The sequence below is a fragment of the Kogia breviceps genome, chromosome 13 (genome assembly GCF_026419965.1).
Source record: "Kogia breviceps isolate mKogBre1 chromosome 13, mKogBre1 haplotype 1, whole genome shotgun sequence".
Lineage (NCBI taxonomy): Eukaryota > Metazoa > Chordata > Mammalia > Artiodactyla > Physeteridae > Kogia > Kogia breviceps.
Window position 1 is genome coordinate 17,709,867 of NC_081322.1, and position 15,266 is coordinate 17,725,132.

Genomic DNA, 15,266 nt, shown 5'->3' on the forward strand with positions numbered 1-15,266 from the left:
TCTTTAAATTGTACTCTACTTGACAAGAAGGAGCCAAGTCAGACTCTGACCTGCTTGAACCTCTAGTCAGAGGAGAGACCAACGACATGTCCCTAAAACTCTGAGTCTTAGTGTTTTTCTCTAGAAACATAACAACTTTATAGAACTGTGAAGAACAATAAAATAATTTGTCAAGTAACTTTGTACACGGGAATAGAATAACCATATTCAGCCAGTGAATTTAGAATGCATGTTAATTATCTCACTAAACACAAAATATAAAAGGCTATGTAAAGGTCAGTTGTTGTATGTCTTTATTTTTATTATTATTAAACTCCCTTCCCCCCACCCCCATGGTCCCCAGGTCAGCCTTCTGTACTCCTCCTTTCCTCAGATGACTTCCTGGGAATGTTCTGAAGCCCACTTAAGCTGAACATGGAAAAAAGAGCATGCCTGCTTCTTTTGCCCCTGTGCTCTCCCATTGCAGCTTTCTCTCAGTGTTAGTGGTGATATAACTTTCTGACGTTCCAAGCAAGAACTTTTGTTATAACCTTTGATTGTTCTCCTTTACTCTTAGCAGGCCACTTGGATGCTCAAAGCACCCTTGGACCCTCTCTGCGGGCAAGGGAAGAACAAAACTGTGTGAGTTCTTGACACAGCAACTTCTCGCCTGGCTGATGTTAAATGATTTATCTCTCTATGTTTCATCTCTGAAGTGGGGATAATAATTGTACTACCTCATAGGATTGTTGTGACGAGTGGTTCACTGCCAGTAAAGCCCTTCAAATAGTAAATACTCCATAAATGTTGCTTCTTTTATAGCCCATTTCCCTGCTCTATCCTTTCTTTCTCATTTATCTTATCCACCCCTTTGCTCTCTCATGTAAGCTATTGCCATTCCCTTGAGTAGAGCCACTCCACACAGCCATATACAAATTTGTCTTAATTGCCTGTAATTCCTTCATTCATTCACTCCACAAATATTTATAAATCATTTACTATGTATGTGTCATTGCATTAGTAGCTATGGCAGATTCTTAAAATAGAAAACACAATCTTCAGTTGGTAAGGTCAGGATCCAGTTGTGGAAAGGATTCATATACGTGCAAAATGCTAAACAACAGTATGGATTAAATAACCATATAAACTAATACAAGAGGAGTCACAAATTATTAGCTGTGAGTCTCCCACTTAGCAAACGTGCATGCAATTCTTTACTGCTTTAAAATTTTAAATGCATGTTTTCAGGCTTAGGCAGTATTTATTTGATTTTCCCTTTGATCCTTAATCTCATCCTTTCATTAGATTGAAGTATCTTTGAGAAGGGGGAAGCAGATCTGGGGTGGAGCTGTTAGTACCTAGGCTCTGGGGACAGAAGCATCTCAGTTCTGCTACTTGCTAAACATAAGATGCTGGGAAAGTTGCTCAGCTTCTTTGAGGCTCATTTGCTCTCTATAAAATGGGAATAAATAGCACTTTTTGGGGTTAATGTGAAGACTGAATGATATAATCCATGTAAATGCTTAATGCAAAGCCTGGCACTTGTAAGTGCTCAATAAACATAAGCCATAAGCATAATTGCTTTTTATAGAGCTTGTATTAAGTGAAAAATCTGTATAATTCTCAAAGTGTCTAGTACAGTGCTTTGTAAATATTAGAAAATGAATTAATTTTATTTATTTTTTGAATTAATTTTATTATGTAAGTTATAGACAATGAAAACTCCATGATCTCCCTCAAAAACTTACAATGCATGATACTTTAATATTTCCTAACACAAGACTTGAAAACTTACAAATAAAAGAATTATTCACATTGAAACCAGTAGCCAGTGTTCTCCCAGTAAATATCTTGTTTCAGAAAATTCTTCTACTGATATTATCTAATTTAGTGGAATGTTAAATATTTATTACCAGACTCTAAATGAATAAACAAACTTATCAGACTCTATAGAATTTGTGAAGAGAACAGAACAAGGTAAACGTTTTCGCCTCTAACACATTTTCTTTTGAAGGAGAACAGAATGATTTAAACATTTTCAGATGCTATTTCTCTTTAGAAATTGGTTGACGGGTTTTTTAATGATTGCACGCATGCCAATTCTCAAGGAACTTCAAATGCGTATCTGTAATTAAAATCAGAAATTTCAACCACAGAAACACATGTTCTCGACCTGTTACACTATTTTTCTCATTTCTTTGAATCTTTTACTCTTCTACTTCATCTATCTATCTATCTATCTATCTATCTATCTATCTATCTATCTATCTATCATGTATCTGTCTGTCTTCATGGACTGGATGCCAGACGTCTGCAGAAACGCCCACCCCTGCAGAGAGCCTGACAGCCTGGGTGGCAGCCGCGTGGCAGGCTCAGGAAGGCAGGCGGGCCTCCCTTGTCAGCTGGGATCATTCTCTTCTCTTCACAAGCTCAGGATCGTGTGTTCTCCCTGGAGGCCCGTCCTCAGCGGCGTGAGCCGCCGCCTGGCCGTGGACTTCCGACACTGCCGCGGGGGCTTCCCTGACCCGGTGGTGTGGAGCCCCCAAAGTCATCGCATCAAGCTGCTGGGATAAAATAGGCGACAGCCTTTAGCAGAAGAAGGTGACCCGGCTGGACCAGCTGCGCCGGCAGGTCTGCCATTTGGCTGCGGTCGGAGCCAAGAGCAGGGGCCCCGGCTGAGAGCTGTGGACTTGGGAGTACACTGCTAAGATTTTCAAAAACGTTGTCACTACGTCTTATTTAATTTTGATTTTGTTATTGTCATAATAAACTTGCTGGTTTAAGGAAAAAAATCTCTCTATATAATACATATATATTCTGCTTACTGTACATATTTGATAACTGAGACTTAGTGAATATATGACTTGTAATGATAAACTGCTATAGGCTGCTACTTTGGGGTGAATATAGAAATCCAAGGACAGTAGAGATGATTCTTCTCTTTCCCTGCTGCAAGGGAGGCTGAGATGTAATGACTCGCCTTTTCCATTGTTGGAAATTAAATCTGCCTCTGAAAGCAATTTTGGTTTTATAAAGCCAAAGTTTACAGAACTTCTGAAATCATTCCCAGGAGCCACTTGAAAACGAATCGTCACAGAACTGATACCTGAATCAGAAGGAGTGATCCTTCCTGGGCTCATGCAAGTCAGGCCAGTGGCTCCTGATTCTGCTTTACAAGACACAGAGGACAGGAGGGATGGCTGCGGGGCCCTTGTCATTGTGCAGGCGAGGTCAAAGCAGCCTCGGCCTCGACCTGACATCCTCTGCACACAGGGCCTCAGGGTCGTGGGTGATGGCCTGAATGCTTCGGCACCTGGATCAAATGCCAGAAACTAAGTTATTAAACTAGAAACCTGGAGAGTCCTATAGAGGTGCCAACCCCAAACCACCAGGGTTGAAATCTAAGGAACATTTCTCCCATCTAACCTGAAGAGTTGTGAGGAAAAGGGGGGGGAAAGGGGGCTTTATAGCCTATAAGCTGAGTCAGGCTGCTGATTGCATTTTATTAAACTTGGGTATGAAATCTGTGCTTTGTGAAATGACTGCTTTCTACACCCCTGCATTTTCTTTACTTCCCCTTCTGTGACTTCACTCTCCTAAGAGTGATTTCTGTTGAAGTAACTAATCAAAACAGGATATTCAGGGAAAAATAATGGTATATTTTCTCATCAAAACTGGAGGGGCTAACAAAGGGTTTTGGGGAGGAAAGAGGAGACCATTAATTAGACAATGGAGGAATGTTAATTAAAAGCACCAAGGCATTCACTGCTGTAAACATAACCCAGAGCAGAATATTCTGTAAAAGGTGATGTTCAAAGCCAAGTCAGCACTTTAGGCAAAAACGACTCTTCTTTCTTGTCTTTATGAGACAGAATCCTGAAAGCCACATACCTTCCAACATCTTGAAAAGTGTAATCACTTCTCAGAAGTACTCAGCCTGAAGTGTGATTTTAAAGTTCTGTTTAGACATAAAACTCAAGCCATTACACCTGTGTGTTTACTGAACTTTTTATAGATGTGTATGTACTGGGCAAACGCTGATATTGTCTTCCTTGAGTACATGGTGTTCTGTGCCCTGAAGAGGTTTGCTGCCTCTGTGTGCTGGTCTTAAATGTCAAGGTTGCTGGGACAGCAGCCCTCCTACCCCAGCGAGCTGTGCGCAAACCCACTAGAATTAAACAAGAAGCAAATTCCGTGGGAACAGAGTGAGGATACTAAAGTGTCCTTTTATGCACAAACCCTGTCTGCCTCGATGCTGACCTCACACACAGCTTAAAACACTAAACACCAGTTAATCACATGATTGTCGACATGCAGAGTCACTGTATAACTACTGTTGTGTTCAAAGGAATTAACATGTAGTTACTATAAACAACATGTTCTATTTTGTGGAACCTATGCAATTAACTTGTCCTAGGCTAATAAATTAAATATAGCATTAGCTCATATTACAGTTGCTTGGCAGGAGGGGCTGGCTGGCAACACACTTATTGAGATCACTTTGAAATCACTAGCCTCTATACTCAGTGCAGAGGTAGATGTCTCCTGCTTCGGCAAGTTATGCACATGATCCCATTTACTAAATAGATATTTTAGGAAGTTTCAACATATTTGGTTATGGGAGAGAAACTGAGGCAGAAGGGAGGAAAAAGAGTGAAATGATGCTAAATCATTAGATGCTAATTTGGAGTTGAAATATAATGGCAGTAAAACATACAAATCTATATGAATCTATAGTGAATAGTTCATATTCGCACATGACACTTGCAGAAATTCAGATTAGAGGCAATTCATTAGGAGCATAACGGTCACAATTAAGAAGGCATCCCTGTGCCATGCCCAGGAAGTTCTTGATATTTCATGATGCATTAAAAAGAGAAGACCTAGGGGCTTCCCTGGTGGCGCAGTGGTTGGGGGTCCGCCTGCCGATGCGGGGGGCGCGGGTTCGTGCCCCGGTCCGGGAGGATCCCGCGTACCGCGGAGCGGCTGGGCCCATGGGTCATGGCCGCTGGGCCTGCGCGTCCGGAGCCTGTGCTCCGCAGTGGGAGAGGCCGCAGCAGTGAGAGGCCTGCGAGCCACAGAAAAAAAAAAAAAAAAAGAGAAGACCTAGTGCCTCTCAGCTTAGGTGAGAACTGCTAGCAGTGCCGCCCTGAAGTGGATCCAGCAGGCCCGTGGTCTTGGAGGACGCTTAGCTCCCAGCCAGGGGCACTTCTTTAGCGGTTCCTGTCAGAGAAGGGGACGGTCCCCTCTGTCATGTGACAGTTACTAACCCTGGTTGGGGTGTGGTTAAATATTAGGCTCAGTGACTGGAAGGAAGGATTTTCTTTCCCGGTATCTTCAGCTTGACTGATAAGTTGTCCACCTTATCTCAACATCTGCCAGCAACTTAAGAAGTGGTCCATTTGCTTACAGAGGTAGGAATCATACATTCTTATTTAGAACTGCCCCTCTTTCTTAACTTTCCTGTACTTGCTCACCCACTCTCAACCTTACATAGGTTACCAGTGAAAGCAGATGGGAAGGAGGTATGATTGCTGTCTACCTGGAAGCGAGACGGACGCAGACACTCTTCAGGCATTAGTGAACTGGTGTCCCCAGGCAGCTATGTAAAGACTTTAAACAAAATATTTTACATTTAGTGGAATCTTTTGCACATGTGCTGGAGTATTTGCTTTTCCTATGTAATAGTACACTCAATAAGTTGTCAGTTCATGGTTTTTTGCTGAAGTAAAACCCAGTGGCTAGTCTAATAACAAAAGGAACTGTAGGACAGATAGCATTTTCTTGATTATTTTTATATTTTAAAAGTAAAATATAGACTTAATTTAGGTTTTGAGTTAAAGAGAAGTCTTATTCCTGGCTATTTAGACATAGCAGAACCTTAAATTGTATAAATGGCAAATAAAGCTCTATATCTTCAACAGAATGTAATTAGTGAATTTTGTAGAGCAAGAGTATTCATTTAGGTTAAACTAGTCTATGAATTGATTTTATAACCTATTTCTATTCCCAAGTTTGTTATATTTTAAAAATGATCCAAAAATGTGCATTTTTGTTTAGTAGTATATCAGTGTTACTTTAATCATTCTTAGCAAAAAGATAAATATAATTTTACCCACTCTGGTATATGCTACATTTATTTGCTATCTCCTTTCAATTCAAAATTTTGAAAAAGAAAATTAATCTTCAAGTGATTTCTTCCAAAGTTTCTGTCATCAACATAAAGATAAAAATTATTTCATCTAGGGGCTTCCCTGGTGGCACAGTGGTTGAGAGTCCGCCTGCCAATGCAGGGGACACGGGTTCGTGCCCGGGTCTGGGAAGATCCCACATGCCGCGGAGTGGCTAGGCCCATGAGCCATGGCCACTGAGCCTGCGCGTCCAGAGCCTGTGCCCCGCAGCAGAAGAAGCCACAAGAGTGAGAGGCCCTCGTACCAAAAAAAAAAAAAAAAAAAAAATTATTTCATCTATTCAAACTTTTGTCAAGATTTAACACTCTTTGAATTTCTTCTACCAACTTATTTTCTTTCTTTATTGTAGAAGTGTCTTTCTGAATACTCAAAAGGGAAATTCATACCCAGGTTACATATTTTCTCATATTTCTTTAGACATTATTATTTTTTTTCCATAGGAAAAGTAGACTCTACTTATTTTCAAGTTCTTTAAAAAAATTTATTAATTTATTTTTGTCTGTGTTGGGTCTTCGTTTCTATGCGAGGGCTTTCTCTAGTTGTGGCGAGCGGGGGCTACTCTTTTTCGCAGTGTGCGGGCCTCTCACTATCGCGGCCTGTCTTGTTGCAGAGCACAGGCTCCAGACGCGCAGGCTCAGTAGTTGTGGCTCACAGGCCTAGTTGCTCCACAGCATGCGGGATCTTCCCAGACCAGGGCTCAAACCCTATTTTCAGGTTTTTGTTTCATTTACAGAAATCTTTATTTTTAGTCTATTTATTCTTTTTTTTAAACATCTTTATTGGAGTATAATTGCTTTACAATGGTGTGTTAGTTTCTCCTTTATAACAAAGTGAATCAGTTATACATGTACATATGTTCCCATATCTCTTCCCTCTTGCGTCTCTCTCCCTCCCACCCTCCCTATCCTACCCCTCTTTAGACATTATTGAGAAAGGAAAGATGTAGGGAGCTTACTGGTCAGAGAAGGTGAAAGGCATGAATTTCCCTTTATGATGAAAACTAAAAGGATGACTGGATACAGAGGAGCTGGCAGTGGCTTCCTTCTCTTCAAGCACAGAACAGGGCTCTGAGGAATCTGGGAACGGGAGTGGACAGACCTGCCCGTACTTCCTGTAGCATGTTGGGCAATCACCTAGCAGCCCTGACTCTCCCTTTTCTCACTTCAAAAGTAAGCTAGTACTTAACTCATTAAGTAATTATGAGAATTAAACTAAACGATTTATATAACTAGAACACTTAGTAGAGATCATCATCATTTTTGATAAAAGGTATATATTATCAATTTTAAGTTTCTAGGCCCTTCCCTAAGGAGAAACTATTCTCTGCTTAGGTTATTTGTGATTATCCTGTTAGAAAAGCAGCTGGATGTTATTTATATGAAAAAGCCTTTCTGATGCACAATTTGGTTAGTTGGTCACAAAAATTTAAGAATTATGAAAGTATTTAGAGTTTATAAGATTCAGTGCCTTCAAAGCAAGTAGATTTTTTTTCTCACCTTCAGATCTGGTTTATTAGTAGAGTTGGTTACATTCAAAGGCTGTGGCTTGTTAGATGTTTTTCTCTAGAGACTAAGCCCCCACCTACTGAGGAGACAAGCTATCACCAAGGCCCCAAGGTGAGACAAGTTTCTGGAAGTCTCTGCCCCCGCAGTTCAATCCCCTGGGTAATCACCCCCCAGGTAGCAATGGGAATGGGGCACTGAGGGCTGGGATGTAGGCACTGGGCACCAGCAACCCAGGCACCTGTGCCCCACAGACCAGTTAGTGGGCATCAATGAGCTGCCGTGCAACATCCAAGATGTTCTTGGCTCCTTTGTTCAGCAACAAGGTGGCCAGGCTGATGCCCAGGCTCTCAGCAGCCAGCTGGGCTTGTTGTGGAATGTTCTGGGCAGTGATGCCCACCAGCTGTGGATCATCCTCAGGGCCACCTTCATGCTGGGCAGGGACATGGATGGTGGCCAGCACGGTCTCTTGCATGTTATCTGTGCCATTCAGACTCCAGACTCCTCCAGTCTGGTATAGTTGCCCATCCTTCATAGGTGTATGCTCTGCCGCTGGCACACTGCAGCCTCCTTCCAGGTGCCTCAGGAAGGCCCGTTCAGCAGTGCAGTGAAGCAGAGTCTCAGGATCATGCAACATACCCACCAGATCCAAGATGTACTGGCTCTTGGCTTGAACTTCCACTCCCAGAGCCCCTTGACCCGCACTCCTCAGGGTGCAGGATCTGTCCCACCCGGATTTGCCAGCCCATGCCCTGCAGGCCAGCTGCAGCCAGGATGATGGCACTGAACTCCTGTAGCTCGTCCAACTTCCAAAGCCGTGTGTTGAGGTTTCCCCGAATACTCTTGAACTCCAGATGTGGGAACTTTCTGTGCAGCCTGGCCGCTCTCCGCAGGGAGCTAGTTCCCACAACGCTCTGCCCTGGCAAGGTTCCTAGGGTCTTCCCAACAAAATTTGGGTAAAAGACAACAGCATTAGAGGGGCTCTCCTGCTTACAGATGACTCCAATAGTGAAGCCAGAAGGAAGCACCGTGGGCAGGTCCTTCAGAGAGTGAACAGCCAGGTCCACTTCATTCCTCTCCAGTGCATGTTCCAGCTCCTTGGTAAACTCTCCAGTCTTAGAGAGAACCGTATCAAGAATCTTGTCCCCTGTGGTGGACACAGCAATGATTTCAAACTGCAGGCCTGGGCATAAGGCTTTCAGCATTGCCACCACACTGTCCATCTGTATGCGGGCCAGCTGGCTCTTGCGGGTACCCATGCGAATGACTCTCATCTTTGGGCTGTTTTCTTCCTGCAGAAAAAGTCCCGAGGTCACAGTCCCCGCTGCTCTTAGTGTTCGTGTCCCAAACCAGAATCACTGGCTTGGAAGAGAGGAACCTCAGCCCCTGGCCTGTGGCCAGCTGAGCCTCAGAGTGGAAAAGCAAGTAGATTTTAAAAAGTGTCCCTCTGGGACTTCCCTGGTGGTCCATTGGTTAAGACTCTGTGCTTCCACTGAAGGTGGCACAGGTTCAATCCCTGGTCTGGGAACTAAGATCCTACGTGCCGCGTTTCACGGCCAAAAATAAATAAATAAATAAAATAAAAAGTGTCCCTCAAGGCTTTCCATCTTCTCCAGCACAAGGAATTGCTGCACACATTCTGATGACTGTCTCAGGCAGAAAGAGTCAACTAGCAGAAGATGTCATAGAAACACATTATACCCTCGTACGGCACATGTATGTAATGTTGTCATTGTAAAAATTTAGTTTTTACTGATGTAATACTTGCTTCTATTTATCCAACTCAGGGAGATAAAGGGAAAGGGGCTGAGGAGAATTCCCAGCTCATGACAGCTTCACCTCATCTCCCCTGCTTTCATCTTTTTTTATACATTGAGGCTACATGCAAGATTCTGCTTGAGGTACAGGATGCACTACTTAAAAGTTTGAAGCCTGAGTTCTTGATTATACAAAGTATTAAATAGAAAGATTTACTTTCTGGAGTCAATGCAAGAAGACAAGCTTGAGTTCTCCTACCCAGGTTAACTTTTGAGTCATCAAAGCAAAACATATTAAAAGCACTACGTGCTGAGAAATAATCCTGGCATATCTGGATGTCTTCTGAGCAAAAAGCATCGACAGCTTTGTTCAAGGAGATTTGCAGATCTTCTCCAGTCAGGGAGCAGATTTGTTTATTCTCCAGGATAATGAAGCTAGTATCCTTCTATCCTTGGAGATAGTCCAGGATGATAAAAATGATACCTCTCTCTGAGTCAGAAGGTAGATTTGTTTCCTGATCAGAAAAATAAAGATACTGTCTCTCTTTCTGTAGGGGTGGATGGACAGGTTTACTAACAGCTCCTTTAATAGACTGAGTTTTTTTCTAAGCATGAGTTTCCTTGCTATGACACAAATGTCATAACTGTGCGTGCAATGTCTACCTGGCCTGGACACTGGGCATGAAACTTGGGGGGCAAGAGGAACAAATGTGAAGATGGAGCTCATGCCACCTGCTCTGCCAAGTGTCACAAACTGAACAAATTCAGGTGGGCTCATCGTCTCCTTACTGGCTGCATCCACAGGAGTCCAGCAAGCTGACCCAGCAGGACATACTTGGCTGCTCGACAGGTGGGACCTTCACTGACCAGGAGTACCTCACCTGCAAGGTCCATTCCCACTCTTACCTATGCTGGGAGAGCCCTTAGTCATGTGATAGACTTTAGTAAGGATTCATTCACGTCTTTGAGTTAACTATGTTCAAAGCAAAATTATTATTGTTGTTAATATTTCTCTTCCTGCTATCTTAAGGAGCAGTTTTTAAAAAAAAAAAAAAATTATCAAAAAAATAAAAAAATCTGTCCACCAAAGTAAATATTTTGTATATGAGACCCTTATCAGCTTTTAAAAACAATGTTCAAGTTCTATTGCATATAAGAATCACCTGGAGGGCTTCCCTGATGGCACAGTGGTTGAGAGTCCACCTGCTGATGCAGGGGACACGGGTTCGTGCCCCGGTCCGCGAAGATCCCACGTGCCGCGAAGCGGCTGGGCCCGTGAGGCATGGCCGCTGAGCCTGCGCGTCCGGAGCCTGTGCTCCACAACGGGAGACGCCACAACAGTGAGAGGCCCATGTACCGCAAAAAAAAAAAAAAAAAAAAGAATCACCTGGAGAGCTTGTTACAAAAGCAGATGACTGAGTCCCATCCCCAGGGAATCACATTTAGTGGGTCTGGGGGAGCCATGCTGCCTGCTAATAAGACCCCAGGTGATTCTGATTTTGCTGGGAAGGGTCACAGTTTAAGAAACAAGATTTTTAAAGACAAGAGTGTCTTTTTAGGTAAAAAGAAAAAGTGGATGAAATTCACAATTTCCTTCAAATCCTGAAGGTTTGGTTGGGGATGCTGATAGGGGAAAACAGGGTGTCTACGTTCTGATACATTAACTCAGAACTTTATCCCTACTTCAGTTTGAAAATACTGAAACCATGAAACCATTTCAGGATTTCCTTTGTAAGGATATATATATATATATATATATATATTTATTTATTTATTTATATACACTTTAACAGTAATAGCAAGATATTGTTACTGAGTCCAAGCTCATACTGCTTGCCACACAACAGGCCAATAAGTTGAGAGATGAGGTTTTGGGACAGGGAATAGTGACTTTATTTGGAAAGCCAGCAGACAAAGAAGAGGGTGGACTAGTGTCCCAAAGAACCATCTTCCCCGAGTTAGAATTCAGGCTTCTTTTATACTAAAAGGGGAGGAGGTAGGCTGGTTGTCACAAACTTTGTGCTGGAATCCTTTGCTCTTGCATCTGTCCACATAGGTCTGGTCACAATGTTCCTGTAAACCTCCAACAGGACAAATACTATTCTCTGTTCTGCAACTTTTAATCTCTATATGAATGGAAAAGTGTTATACTTTTAAATGTCAGAGCCTTGAGAATAGGCTATCCTGTATATTTCATGCTATAGACAACATTCTTTTACAAAAGATCCAGAGCCACCATGACTAAGCACAGGCAACAGAGCACAAAGGTTAGAGCTAAAGGAATAGATGCAGTATGGAGTCATGTTTCATCTTTATTACAGTATTACTGACACATCTGGTCCAGAAGTTATTCACCTTGGGGCCAAGTCATTCTTCAATACAATGTCTTGGAGAGTAAATCGTCTTTTAGTATATGCCTTGGTGTAGAATGCAGGTTTGCAGTGCGAATCTGAAGCTAGACCAAGCCTGTCCACTTGCCAAATGATTGGAAGCACTCCTGTAAGCCTCTCTATTTACATGCCCTCAATTACTTTCACATCTGGGCAACCTTCTGGAATTTTCTGTGTGAGCTGATGCTTATTTATCTTATAGTACATAAATTAATTTTAACATCCATTTAGCTAACCTTGAAACCTAGTCTGTTGTGTGTTACAGGCTGAATTGTGTGCAAACCCCCCTGCCAAATTCATATTTTGAATTTTGAAGCCCTACCTCTAGTACCTCAGAATGTGACTGCATTTGGAGATAAAGTATTTAAAGAAGTAATTAAGTTAAAATGAGGTCATTAAGGTGGACCCTCATCCAGTATGACTGGTGTCATTATAAGAAGAGGAAATTCGGACACAGATAGATCAGAAGGGCATGTGAGGACAGGGAGAAGACGAGCATATACACACCCAGGAGAGAGGCCTCAGGAGAAACCAACCCTGCTGACACCCTGATCTCAGTGTCTGGGGGCTAGGAATGGGAGTAGTTTAAAGGACGGTCAGAAGAGCATCTCTGAGGAGGTAACCTTTATGAAGAGTCTGTATGAAGTGAGGGATGCAGACATGTGCCACCCAGGTCCCCCGTCAAGGAAGGACTTTCTGCCCCAGGTTCTGGAGAGCTGTCAAAAGACAACCTTCAGCCTTGGAATGTTCAGGGGGGCCTCTGGTGCCAGGAACCTCTCTCAAGGCCGTGTCCCTCCTGAAGGTGGCCCATGTCCAATGACTCATCAAGGTGGGGATAGAAAAGCCCAAACAGGACCTACCTGGCGGGAGATTTCTGTTTCGGAGTCTCCCTCCTAGGGCTAGCTGAGGCTGCTAACCCTACCTCCCTTCTTTTCCCTTCTTTTCACAGCTGATTCCAAGATTACCCCCCCCCCATATATATTCATATCTAATGGTCAGAAGCCTGTTTCAGAGTGGGCTTCCTAGAGAACCCAACCTGTGACAGGGAGGGAGCCTTGTGCACATCAAGGAAGAGCATTTCCTTGCAGAAGAAACAGTAAGTACAAAGGCCATCAAACCTCTACTCATATGGTAATGACATGGCTATACAAAGAAGGGACAGAGCAAAGTTGCTTGGCTTTGTATGGCCATCCCAAGGGGACCAGCTAAGGGTACAGAGCTGGCTAAGGAAGGTATTAGATAGGGACTTCCTAATAGGGGGTAGTCAGAAACTTCCTAGAGAGGAAGAAGTCAAAAAAGGAGACACACATGGGGGTGGTTTTGATTTTGAATAAAAGTGTAAATCCAACAGGCTTCCTTGATACTTCTAGGACTCTGAGGTCTATGCATTCTCCCACTGATGTATTGTTAGAGTGCTCCCCAATCTCAAGGATGTGCTTGACCAGTTTTCAAGTCTAGATCCCATATCTCCTCTCCAACTCTCTACAAGCTGCCACCTCTTCCTACTACTCTTCTTGTCCCTCCTCCTCCTCCTCCCCCCCCTCTTCTTCTCCTCCTCCTCCTCCTTCTTTGACTGCAATCTTCTCACATATTTTCATTTTCATATTCAAGGCTCCCAGAAGGGAAGGAAATAGATTTGTCCAGCCTAGGACACTAATTGATCTCTTAGGACTTCAAAAATTATGTTAGTTATAAAGAAATTATGGAAGTTGATCATGGAAAACCAGCAATATCCCCTCAACCTCATCTCCCTAAATAACAAAATAAAGCACAATGCCTTGACACAAGCTCAAAGAGAAGATGGTTATAGAACTCAATTTTCTTCACAAAGGGAAATAATTTCAAAATTGTCTTCACTTTATTTACATAGGAAATAGGGGAGAAGGTGTGCATGAAAATTAGACACGGCTTGAATTTTATGACTAAACAAAATCGTATAGTGTATGTTCTGATTTTCAAACCATTATTACTATTCTTTCTACTTATGTCTGTATTAGGGTGTCTGGTTCATAAATTAATAAACGCCTTAATTGTTTACTCAAGATTGTGTTGGATTTTTGCAATTCCCTTTGAGGGAATAAGTTTCAATTCTTGAATCTATACAGATTCAAGATGAACTATGATCATCTGTGTGACTAGAATGAACCATACGTGGGGGTGGTGAGGCAGCCATTTCAGCTCAGGATTATTTTTGGCTCTTTGTTCCTGAGAACAATTCTTTCCTGCTTACCTCTCACAACCCCACAAGGATGGTGTAACATAACCTATTTAGGATTGATGATGGAAGTTTAGAATTTCTTCAGAAAAAGAACAGGCTCTAGGGCCCTAGGAGTATTAGGAAAAACAAGAGTTGAACTTTATTACCAGAACATTTTCATCACCTCCAAAAGAAATCTGTACCCATTAAGGCATTCCCCATTGCCCCTCCCCTAGTCCCTGACAACCACTAATCTACTTTCTGTCACTATGGATTTGCCTATTACCTAATACATATTTTAAATCCCTTTTAGCTTAATACTTTACTAACCTTTTAAAATCCTCCCTCTTTGCTTTAAATAACCTTTTTAGTTTAATTTAAATGGCTGTCTATTAAGCTGAAAGACTTCTAATTTAGAGAGATTCAGTGAAGAACCATGCATTTGAGTCCATAAATTCTTACACTGGAAGATTTACAAAGATTCATGCTTAGTTTTTCCTCTTTTATTGTGACTTTTCCCTCAATATAAATCCAATTCAAGGATACAGAATATTAAAGAAAGGGAAAAGGAATCTAAGAAGCATGTAGAGCAGAAGGAGGAAGAGAAGCAGTAGGAGAAAGAGGAAGAGGGGAGGGGGAAGGGGAGGGGGAAGGGGACTATGACAGTATCATAGAGGAAAGAAATGTATATTGAAGAAACTAAAGAAGAAACAACGACTGATTGATTCTTAAAGAAAAAAAAAACTCACGCCATGCCCCCATTCAGCAAACAAAAAGGGATAAAAAACCAGAACCAGATCTTACATGATGAAACATTTTTTAAGTTTCACAGTCTAGGACAAGACCTCCAAGGCATATTTCAGAGAAACCTTCTATTTCCCTTTTAAGCTCTAATTCCTTTTAATAAGGCATCTGATTTGGGGTGTGAACTTTAAATGCTTTCTTAGCCATGAAGAAAGAAGATACAGCAATTTCATCATTTGGGGGAAAATAAGAATATCCTTTTACTCTTTATAAAGCTTTCAGAGATCATAAACATCTTTTTACAGAAGAACAAAAGAAAAAATTTTGATTAAAAGTAAGATTATGAGTTTTTAATTGTATAAAGGTAATTTGAGATAACTAGGAACAGACTACATAACCAAGTATACTAGAACAGCATGTAACAAAGAGAAGTCTATTGCCCGTCTTTCCTGATTTCCAAGCTTAAGAAACTTAGTTTTGAATTATTTCTTCAAGGAAGATTAACT

General features: G+C 42.0%; 1 pseudogene; it reads right to left on the reverse strand.

The window, feature by feature from the left end:
* Positions 1-7,931: 7,931 nt before the first annotated feature.
* On the reverse strand, positions 7,932-8,946 carry LOC131767783 (porphobilinogen deaminase pseudogene; annotated as a pseudogene).
* Positions 8,947-15,266: the final 6,320 nt, after the last annotated feature.